This window comes from Quercus suber, unplaced genomic scaffold (assembly GCF_002906115.3).
Source record: "Quercus suber isolate HL8 unplaced genomic scaffold, Cork oak 2.0 scaffold_113, whole genome shotgun sequence".
Classification (NCBI taxonomy): domain Eukaryota; kingdom Viridiplantae; phylum Streptophyta; class Magnoliopsida; order Fagales; family Fagaceae; genus Quercus; species Quercus suber.
The window spans coordinates 1,355,782-1,366,693 of NW_027069578.1; positions in this window are offsets into that span (position 1 = coordinate 1,355,782).

Genomic DNA, 10,912 nt, shown 5'->3' on the forward strand with positions numbered 1-10,912 from the left:
AACTGAGGATTGGGAGAGACAACCATGCTAAGTCCCTCAAAAGGTATGAGAGAGAAACCGCGACTACTAGCCAACTCTTGCTCAAACGAGGTCATTACAGCCTGCCAGTATCTATGCATAGCAGGGGTGCAAAGGCCCTCTTTCAGCAAGCCAGGAACTGTGACTGCACTGAAATGCTGTCTCCAAAAATCAAAAGCAGTGTGTCGCAGAAAAGGTCTAATTGAACTAGGAGACTCTACGAGGAAGGAAAGGTCATTAGGAATGTCTTGATCTAGCCCAAATTGCCTCCTTACCCGGTTGGCAGGATAATGGACAAACCTGACACCTTCATCGGCCAAATAGGGCAACCATTCGGCATTGGTGGCTGCCAAATAGGTGATACCCATCTCATCAAAACCGACTAACGGAGTAGTAGTTCCAACAGTATCAACAAAAGAACCCATAGCAGAATCTATGCATGTGTAACCAGTAACCAAATATCTGTAAGCTCTCTAGGAAAAACCAATTCCTTCATCAAAGGACTCAACAACGGAATGATCGATAGGCTTCAAATCGGAACAATGGAAAGCTAGAGGAAAGTCAGACTCAAATCGGCCACAGAAATCAGTAATTACCTGCGGGTAGGATTGGTACTTCTCTTTAGCAAATCGAACGGGCCTACACTTCGCCAAGTATTGGGCACAACGCTCGAATAATAACTGCTGCAGGATGGTGTTATGTACAGAGGAAGTGACTATGTGGCAGGAGCCAGCTTGACTTTCATCACTCCGCAGGATATCCAGTTGAACATACAAATGCCCCAAGAACATAAGGCCCAGCGGCAGACTCACTTCGGCAGATATTTTTATGGCCAAACGAAAATACAAAGGCTTTATGGCATAATAGAGATGGGATCCAAAGACAAACTTGCAAAGCCAAAAAGCAACAAAAGTCGCACGGTGGGCAACAACAGAAAATTTGGAAGAAGAACTAACCCAGTAAGATAACTTAGCATTTTCGGCCATCCTTTTCTTCAACTCCACTTCAATAGCTTCTTCTTCCGGAGAAAGATCAATGGTGGCAGGATCAACATCACCAAGGATCGGCAAAAGTAATTGATTAGCCATGTCCTCAAGAGTAACGGTGAGTTCGTCGCAAGAGAAGAGGAATGTGTGAGTGGTGGCACACCACCGGCAAACCAAATGACGAAGGTTGTGGAGGTTTCGGAAATTGGATAGACTTCGGGATAGGACAATAGCCTTTAGAACACCAGCTCGCTAAAGTAAACCGATGAAGCCTGTATCAGATAACTCGCTGTCAACTCACTCCTTCCAACCCGAGGCAGTACCTGACCCAAATTCGAAATGGATAGGCACAGGGAGCGCAATCCCTTGACGAATAACTAGATCGGAGATGGAGGAAGACACCGGGGCCCAAGAAAAATCAGGGTTTCGCCGGTAAAGAGCGAGCCACACACAGCCCGGTGGCAACGACATGTAGTTACCAAGAATCTTGGGGAAGTGAGGACTGATATTATACCAATGATCAATTAGAGGGGCGCACTCACTATTTGGGTCATAGCGTGCCTCTTCCTCATCAAAGTGGTCTAAATCGAAGTGCAAGGCCTCTTTTCTTATCTCTAGTTTGACAGAAGGATCGGAAACGACCCCTTTCCCTTTACGGAGGAAAGAGGCTTGAGTTTTCACCGGTGCTATAGCGTGAGAACTTGATCAGAGTAAAATGGGAATGGGTGTTAGAAAAGGAGAAAACGATGGAGGTAGGGAAACAGATAGGATATTTTGGAAAAAGAAGAAGTTTATGTCTGGATTGGAAAAGGACTCTCTTCTTAAATACCTGGGTTATTAATGCCGGCATGAAGGGAGGTGACTGGTCAGCCATCGAGAAAAGAATGAAATTAATGAGGCGGCGGTTATGTCTTAAAGCAGTTGCCATTTTGAGAAATTCAAAGAGTCACTACTGTTCATGGTAGGAAAATACATATATATATATATATATATATTAGAAGGAGTCCATAGTTTAAAAAAGCTCGCGAAGGAAAAGAAAGAAGTAGAGTGAAAAAGACAAGAAGGCCTTTTATTCACATATGCATCGCAAGAACGCTCCATATGTTCAAGGGGCTAAATGTTGAGGGTTATTTTTGTAAAACGCAAATAGAAGGAAGGAAGCCCAACCTAGCAATGCGTGCAGCAAATAGAAGTGGCAAGCATAGAATAAATCCATTAAGCCCAAGCGGCAGGAATAATGGGTCACATATCCATAAAATAAATAAATAGGCCTTGAGAAAGCAAGTGGGCTCGAAAGGCCTGGAAAGAGAGAATAACTAACCCATAGGCAGTGTATGATGTGAAAAATAAGAATGGGTGGCGGTAGGCTCAAAGTAATGTAAGCAAAGAGAGTAGGGGATTGTTGGCAGGCCCACAAACCCCAAGGATGAGTATGAAGTAATTAGGTTGGGGAAACCCAATGAAGTAAGTAAAAGCCCATGGGAACACAAAGTTAGGAAAAGGGCCGAGGAAGCCCAAAACAAGTAAATGGGCCAAGGATGCCTAAAACAAGTAAATGGCCTGAGGATGCCCAAGGGGAAGCAGGAGCCCCTAAGTAAGAAAGCTCATGGCCATGCAAAGCCAATTGGGGAAGAGAGTAAACGGCAGGTCTAAAAGAGGACTAGCAGGACCAAGTCATTACAGTAGGAATGACAGAATAGTATGGTAGGACATGATGGCAATCAAGAAATGGGCTAAGAGAAATGTAAAACCCAGTATCAAATGAAGCCCAACCCTTAAAGGGAACAGTGAATTATAAAATGGCCCACATAAAAGAATGAAGAGGTGAGGCAGACTGAGCAAACAAAGCTCCAGATCGCGGCAAACGCATGAGCAGTAGGCAGATTTTGGACATACATGAGAGGGAAGCGCACGCTAGGCCCAGGCACCACCAGCCTGTACCCAGCCAATATGGGACGTGGTGGGGCTATGGGTTAGAGGTAAGAGGTAAAGGGGGTATGGTTTGGTGGTGGGGAGAGGGGAGGAAACCTATTCTGTGGTTCCTGCTTAAGCCTTTTTGGGAGGTACGTCCTGCTGGGATGACAAACTACCCAAAAGAGATAAGGTTGAGGGGGGAACCATTGGTTGCATGCCATGAGGGAGAGAGAAAGAAAGCATTTACACCGTGGTAGGAAAGGGTGTCATGGCGGACTAACAAACGACATAAACTTGCCTTTGTCTGGCAAGGGTAAGTGGTACACAGACGAACTCTTTGGTGGTTGACAAGTACGTCCAGACCAGACAAAGGCGGTTAAGGGATAAAGTGGTAAAATCCGGTCACGGCAGGCCCTATAAAAGGACCCTTGCCATGCCCTATAGAGGGATCGAAAAACAGAGGTATTATGAAGTAAAATGAAAACAAAAGGAAAACAAGGGAAAGAAAAAAAGATAAGAGAGAAAACAGAAAACAAAGAAAGATAATATAATGGGCATGCATCAGTAGGTCGATTTCCCTCTCTCCCCTTTAAAATCTTGCTCTCTTCCATAACATAAGGAGGATTCTTTTTTAGGCATTAACCATTTAGGACCGGTTCCCTCAAAGCCATTAATCCCCACGGCAGGATCTTTCCTGGGAGATTATTTGCATTGAGAGGAGGCGTTCTCCCCTTTTTGGTTTTGCTTCTACGGACTGAACTTAAACTTAATTTTTATACTCATTCTTGATTAATTCATATTATCTTCTTTCTTCTTTACTTTCTTCGTAAAAGACATTGTTATGACTGTAATTATGTTTCATAAGTAGGGATTACTTGGTCATTTTCCTTTAAATAGTCAGAGTACTCTGTTTTGTTGCTATTATTATATTTGCCTGTCGTAACTCATCTGAAATAGCTCTGTCTCCCGTAAGCACGCACCTGGTAGGCGAGGTATAGTTTGTGCATAAGCCGGCCCAAGTTTAGTTATAGTTGAACCGGTCTCAATTCCCCTACTCAGAAACATTTGGGCCCATTACCGCAGGAGGCAGCCCAGCCCAACGCACAACACAATAATGGCCCCTATAGGCATCAAAACCCACAAAATTCTTTTATTCCTATTCTTAGATTGCAAAATGCCTATGGAACTTCATTAGGTGCCAAATTGCAAATAAGCTACCTTTTGCATGGAACTAAGAGTCTGGCTTTTAGTGTCAAACTCTCCAGCCACACAATATTTGCAAGGAATTGAAAGTCTGGCTTTCACTGGAGATTATTATTTTTGTTTATTTATATTTACAACTCAAAACTTAAAAGAGTTATTTTAAATTTTGATTGAAGGAGCTTGGAACTTCGCATGATTGGATTTATTAGAAATTCAACAAGTAGAATCCAAAATTTCATTCTTTTTTATTTTTTGTTTTGTTTTGGGTCAGCGTCCGAACCACAATGATGAAAGGCTTTGTACAACAAACAATGACGTTGTAGTTAAGGGCGTAGCGACATTGCTCATGGCCCCCCCAAATTTTTTTTTCTCCTACTAACTATACTAGTAATAGGATATATTCCTCCAAAAAAACTTAGAATCGGCCCCCCCAATTATTTCTAAGATTTCTAGTTAGTCCAAAAGATAATGACTAATAGTTGATCTTTTCAATTGTCCAAAAAATTTATAATTAATCCAATGGATAATAACTTACTCTCTAGCATCATTGACAACCCATTTCCCAGCATAATTTCAATTTTTTTTCATCTTTGGCTACCTACGGAGCTTTGTTGTAGCTGCTAGTGCCAGCCCATTGCCCCATTTTCTGTCTTCTCAACACAAAAACTCCTATCTCAACCAAAATTATTAATCCATTTTTTCTCCTGGTGTAACATCATCTTCTTGACTCTTTAAAAAAGTGAATATGCAAATGCATTTTCTTTTCTCCCTCTTTTATCAATCATCAATGTTATTTTACCATTATAGTATTATTTTTGTTTCTTTCTTCTGCCACTATGTGTGTGTTGATATGCATAAGGGTATTTAAGATTTTTTTGTTCACATTTTTGTATTGCTATCTTTATTCCATTAAAGACTGTTGGGCATAATTTTGATATGAACTGTTCTTTTATTGGGATTTTTTTTTTTTTGGTATTTGTCTATAATAAACTATATAATTTTTGTATGTTCATTAATATTTAAGAATATAACAATATATCAAAGTTAATAATTTCGTATTCAATATGAACTATGGTTAATATATCAATACTACAATTCGGCCATCCCAAGTAAAATTTTCTAGCTACGCCCCTGGTTGAAGTGTCACAAAATCTTACCAAGTATGACTTCGCTCGATCTGGTGCTCTTTGCAATGGGTCTTGCCAGTGTGGGTCGGGTCAAGCACAGTAAGATGGGTCTTGTGGGTTAAGAGAGTTAGGGAGATTTTAGGGAAATCAGATGAGTTACAGAAGACAATGGATAGGGTATTTTAGTTCATGAGGAAAATTTATAGGGTTATATTAGGGTTTTTAATTTCATTGTTTATTTTATTTTTTATAATTCTATAATTGGAGGTGGGGGAATTTAAATCCTAGATGTGTCATTTGAGTTATAAGGCTATTGGAAAAGTTATATTAGTCTTTAAAATCGCTAGAGGGAGTACAACTAGGGGCGGAGCTAGGGGGGTTGGGGGGCAGCTGCCCCCCGTGGCCCACCCCAAAAAAAAAAAAAGAAAAACCCTTAGTTTATCGCTAATACTATTAAAAACTCCAATCTATTTTTTTCTTTTGATAGAAATAGTAATCTAGATCAAAGTAATACATCAATTTGGACTATCTTCCTTTTCTTGTGAGGAATTTCATCTAACCAATAGCTCTACTCACTCACACTTAATGATAATTTAGCCAAATAAAATCCCACTCTGTTTCTTTAGTCTTGAAACAAAGCATAACTCCACCTAAATAAACTAATAAGTAACCACAAGTCCTCCACTAGCATGCCTTCCACATATGTTTTAGTGTTTCCAATATTATATATTTACATGACGTGCATAAAGTGCATATATCTTATACAAGTTTTGTCTCCCCTCAACTCAAATCCTAACTCCGCCACTGAATACAATAGTAAATTAGTTTCGAAGTCGCATGCGTCATGCTACTTGTTAACCATCAATTGGGTGTATGATTTAATTTGAAAAAATTTTTATGAATAGAATATCAGTTCTCACAAGGCTATTCTATAATCACCAAGAGGACATGGTTCATGCTCTTTTCCTTTTCCCAAAATTGGCATTTTTTGGAATACAATTCCAATATGAAACCACAGCACTCTTAAGCAAAGTACAATATGATTTAATCTCTGGTTGGGTAAACAAACTATCACCCTTGGCCAATTGTTGAAACAAGCGAAAGAATGAATACTGGAATTTTCAACCCTCCCCACGATTGCACCTGTACACCCGACTTGATAAGTACCTTCATGGACAGCTCCTGAATCTCCCTGTTACAAAATAAATTTCGATGGAGCTACCTTTGATAAAGATAACAATGTAGGTATGGGTGTTATCATTCGGAATAATGAAGGTTTAGTCATGGCTTCTTTGTCACAACTAATACCTTTGCCGCCCACGGTCATTGAGGTGGAAACTTTGACAACAAGACGAGCACTTGAAGTGGTAGCAAAAGATATTCACTTCCTTAATTCGCACTTTTCAGCTTTCAATTTATCCCATATATGTAGGCATTGTAATAAGGTTGTTCATTCATTTGAAAAAAAAAAAAAAAAAAAAAGCAATTCTTTTCCACCCTTATCAGTTTGGATGGAGGATATACTACCAGACATTATTTCTGTGCTACAAGCTGATTTGAACAACCTCTTTTAATAATATGCACTGAACTTCTATAAAAATAATAATAATAAAATTTTTTTTTTAAAAAGATTACCAATCTGAATTTTTCATAATTTGGGATGTGGAGTGCAAGTTTTCCTTAGTTTAGAGTGATATTTTATTAATTAACCCTTTTTATTCAGTATTTTTTTTTTTTTTGAGAAAACCCTTTTTATTCGTTATTCATCAAATTTGTATTGTTATTGTTGAATCTTCAATAAGGAATAGCTCGCACAAGTAAATCTTTTAAGTCAAGCATTAAGCTCCTTCTCCCCCACCCCCCCAAAAAAAAGAAAAAAAAAAAAAAAAAAAAAAAAAAGGCATTAAGCATGTGAATGAGCCTTTAATTGCAACCTCCACAATTACATATGAGAATTCTAAGTGTGTGACATTAGAAAAGTGATGAAGACTTCAATTTTATGTTGCAAAATACAAATTCATAAAGACTTCATTTTAATGCTACAAAATACAGGTCACAAATCATAAAGAATAATAACTTAAAAAACAATTAAATATGTTTTCCATGATTAGAGTTTGATTAGTTTTAAATTTAAATGTAGTATTGTATTTAATTGTTGATTATTGATTTAATTTTTTAACCAAAGTTTGATGATGATTTTTTTACATTAATAAATATGCATTGTTAGTTTCTTTTTGCTATATTTGGTTTGATATCTTCATTAATTTTTTTTTTAATTTAAAATTTAGTGTTTCTAAATTGACATTGTTTTGTATTCCATTTTCCCTTTGATGCTTTGCAAGTGAGAATGAATGTGCCCTAACATTCCTCCACTTTATGAGGACAATTTTATTAATTGAATTTAAGTAAAATATTATATGTTTAATTTTTTAAAATAGATGAATAATAATATGTCGAAGATAAACTATATTTTAATCTCACTAAGTTGAAGGTACTATTCTATTCAATCGTTTAGCCAAATTTTCGTATTAAAGTTATAGATTCTATCTTCTGATAGACGTTCATGTTAAATGATTTATATATATATATATATATATTCTGTTGCTTAAATTAAGAATTCTCTGTCATATGTTACTTTTTAAAGATAATATTAGCAATATAGATGATACTTTTGGTTTATAAGACAAGATCAACAAAATGTTATTTTTATATAATTACATCTAGACGATATTGCAATGTCATGATGGATAAGTTGGTCTTATTTTATTATATAATCTAAGTAATCATGTGTTTTATGAATTTGAAGAGTTATATATTGTGGGATTTGTTCATATGTTCATGTGATGAAAAAAAAAATTGTCTTTTCATTTGATTTGATTTTATTTTTCTACTTTATGATATATAATTTAATGATTATGAGAAAGAAAGAGATGTTGATCTATATTTTGGAGGAAAATACACCTATAAGAGTTGATTTGCATACATATTTATAGTATACATGGTTATAAGGTTGTATAATAGTTCTCACACTATAAAACATAACTTTTTTATTGCATTATGTTTTTATACTAATCTTACTATATATAATATCCGACTACAAAATATATTATGTTACACTACAAAAAACTTCTAAATTAAAACATTATTTCAAATTAACATATTGACTTTACATTATTTCCAATGGACCTCTTGCCCTAAGATAGACAAATATGAAGATAGGAGTCACCTTGACGTAGACTCCTACTAGGCTTGAACTGTTTGGATTTCCTTCCATTCACTAGGACCTCAAAAGACACTAAGGATACACAAGGATCCAACTAATAAATATGTAACTGAAACCATACTGTGCAAGGGCAGCTTTTAAGAGTCTCCAATTGACTCTATCATACACTTTTTGAAGAACTAGCTTTATAGCCATCATGTTGGATTTAACTTTCCTTGTTTTGAAACTAAGTAGCATCTCTTAGACGATAACTTGATTTTCTACTACCCACCTATCCGGTATAAATGTTAACTGGCGGGGGATATGGGCTTGTGGAGGAGGGGTCTCAGCCTTGTCACCAATATTTTAGATATGATCTTATATATCACATTGCATATTTAGCAACGTCACTGACTCACTAGACAACATACATATGTATCCATTGTGCACAATCAGTCAGGCTTTGAAAGCAATATGCTATCATCCTCAGTTTTTCCTATTGTAATCTTTGTGCGAGATGAGGTACTTCTGCAAGAAATTTTATCCTATCTTGCCATAGTCTTGGGGATATATACTGTGTTTGAAACAAATTTCTAGCTTCCTAGGACCTAGTCCTAGGTTTCAGTTCGAGGAGTATTAAGTCTTATAGTAAGATAGTTAGGCCGATTAAACTTCTTATGCTATAAGATTGTCCATTGGTCAATGTGCTAAGTTTTTTCACTACCAGTCAAGACCGGGTTTTACAGTATAAGCTTCTCTCAATTTTTTTCCCATTTTATAGCTATACCCACTTTTCGCAGCAGTTGGTGTAGCTGTCGGCATTTGTGGCATGCAGCTTGTAAGGAACATCTGCGCCAACCTTGAAGTGAGGTAATTTATTTTATGCTACCTTGATTCCAAGTCTATTATGATTTTTTCTGCTATTTAAGCTTAAAGTGAACTGCCAATCTGAGTATGTGAGTCGTGTGAATTTTGGTAATTGATTGGAAAGCCTCACTCCAGCACAGCATCTTATAGTGTTATAGTTATTCAAGTCCTCTGTTTCTGTCCATGCTAATCAATCATGTTATAAGATCTTTGCTGATATTTAAACCAAAAATAAGGTTCTGTCTTAATACTCAAGTCCTTGTGAATTACTTGTATTTGATTAGATGCCCCCGGAGAAGTGTCTTATAGTTATTTTTTTTGATTTTTTAATTGTCACAACAAGTGGGTAAGGTGGAATTTGAACCCTAGTTCTCCTTATAAAGGAGACCAAGCAACGACACTGAGTTACAAGACTCTTGTCAAGGGTCTTATAGTTCTTTGAAGATACAACACTGCATCTGCAGGGATTCATCTTGGAAGATAAGTTGGACAGCACAAAAAAAATTCCCATAGGAAAGAAAAAGGAAAAAAGTCTCCACAATAGTTTAACATATCCAAATTTGAATATGCTATCAGGTTTACCAAAGAGCACAGAACTGCAGGAGTGCTTGACAACTTTGAAGAGGGTAAGAAATATTCATAATATGCTGTCAGGAAGTTCGTATACAATAGATCCCCGCAGATCATGCCATCCATCAACAAGTTCTTCTCGGATCCAAAGATTCCAAACTGAATCAAATGTTGTGATTTGAAGATTGCTAGATATTTGAATTTTGAAAATGGTGGCTGTCCGCTTAAATATTTGATTTGGAGAAAAAGAGATGCTATTTTTTTTAGATGAGGCATGAGATAATTGTGTTCAACAGGGTTCCATCATGTTGATGCATGAGCTCAACCATGGAATAATAAGGTCAATATTTACAAATTGGACATCATCTTTCTTGTTCTCCTCCACCCCCCCTTTTTCTCTCTGTGTTGCGTGTGGTGCAGGTTAAAAAAGAGAGAAAAAGAAAAAGTTCAAAACAGAAGAAGAGAATTTAGAACACGACTCAGACTCGGTTATTTTTGTTCTCTAATAGCAGGCAAAAGTTTGAGAATCTTTTGCAGTCAATAGTTTCTGTGACTGAATAGTTTGTGCATAAAGCATTTTTAAATAAAATTTAAAATCAGTACTTACTGTTCAAAACCATGTTTTGTTGTCAATGAAAAATAAATATATTTTTTTCCAGAATTGGCAGAGATTAAACTTTTGCAATGTAAAAAAAAAAAGAAGTGAAAATCACATAATTTTTCACAATTAGAATTTGACCAGATATATCTCCAAATATACAAAGAATTTTGAGTTTAACCCTGAAATAAATTTTTTGGTATCAATGCAAGGAGAACTCCAACCAATTCATCAGGATTTGAAATTTGAAAACACACACACAAGAGAAAATTTTTTAGCTGAGAACCCCTTTTAGTTTTCCTAACCTGTTACTACCTCATCTCTGGCTAAGCGTTATAGATTGCTCCTAACTTGAATTTGAGATTATCAACTTGCTGAATTTAATGCCTCAATGCCATGAATCCTTTATGGTCCGTTTGGATTGAGG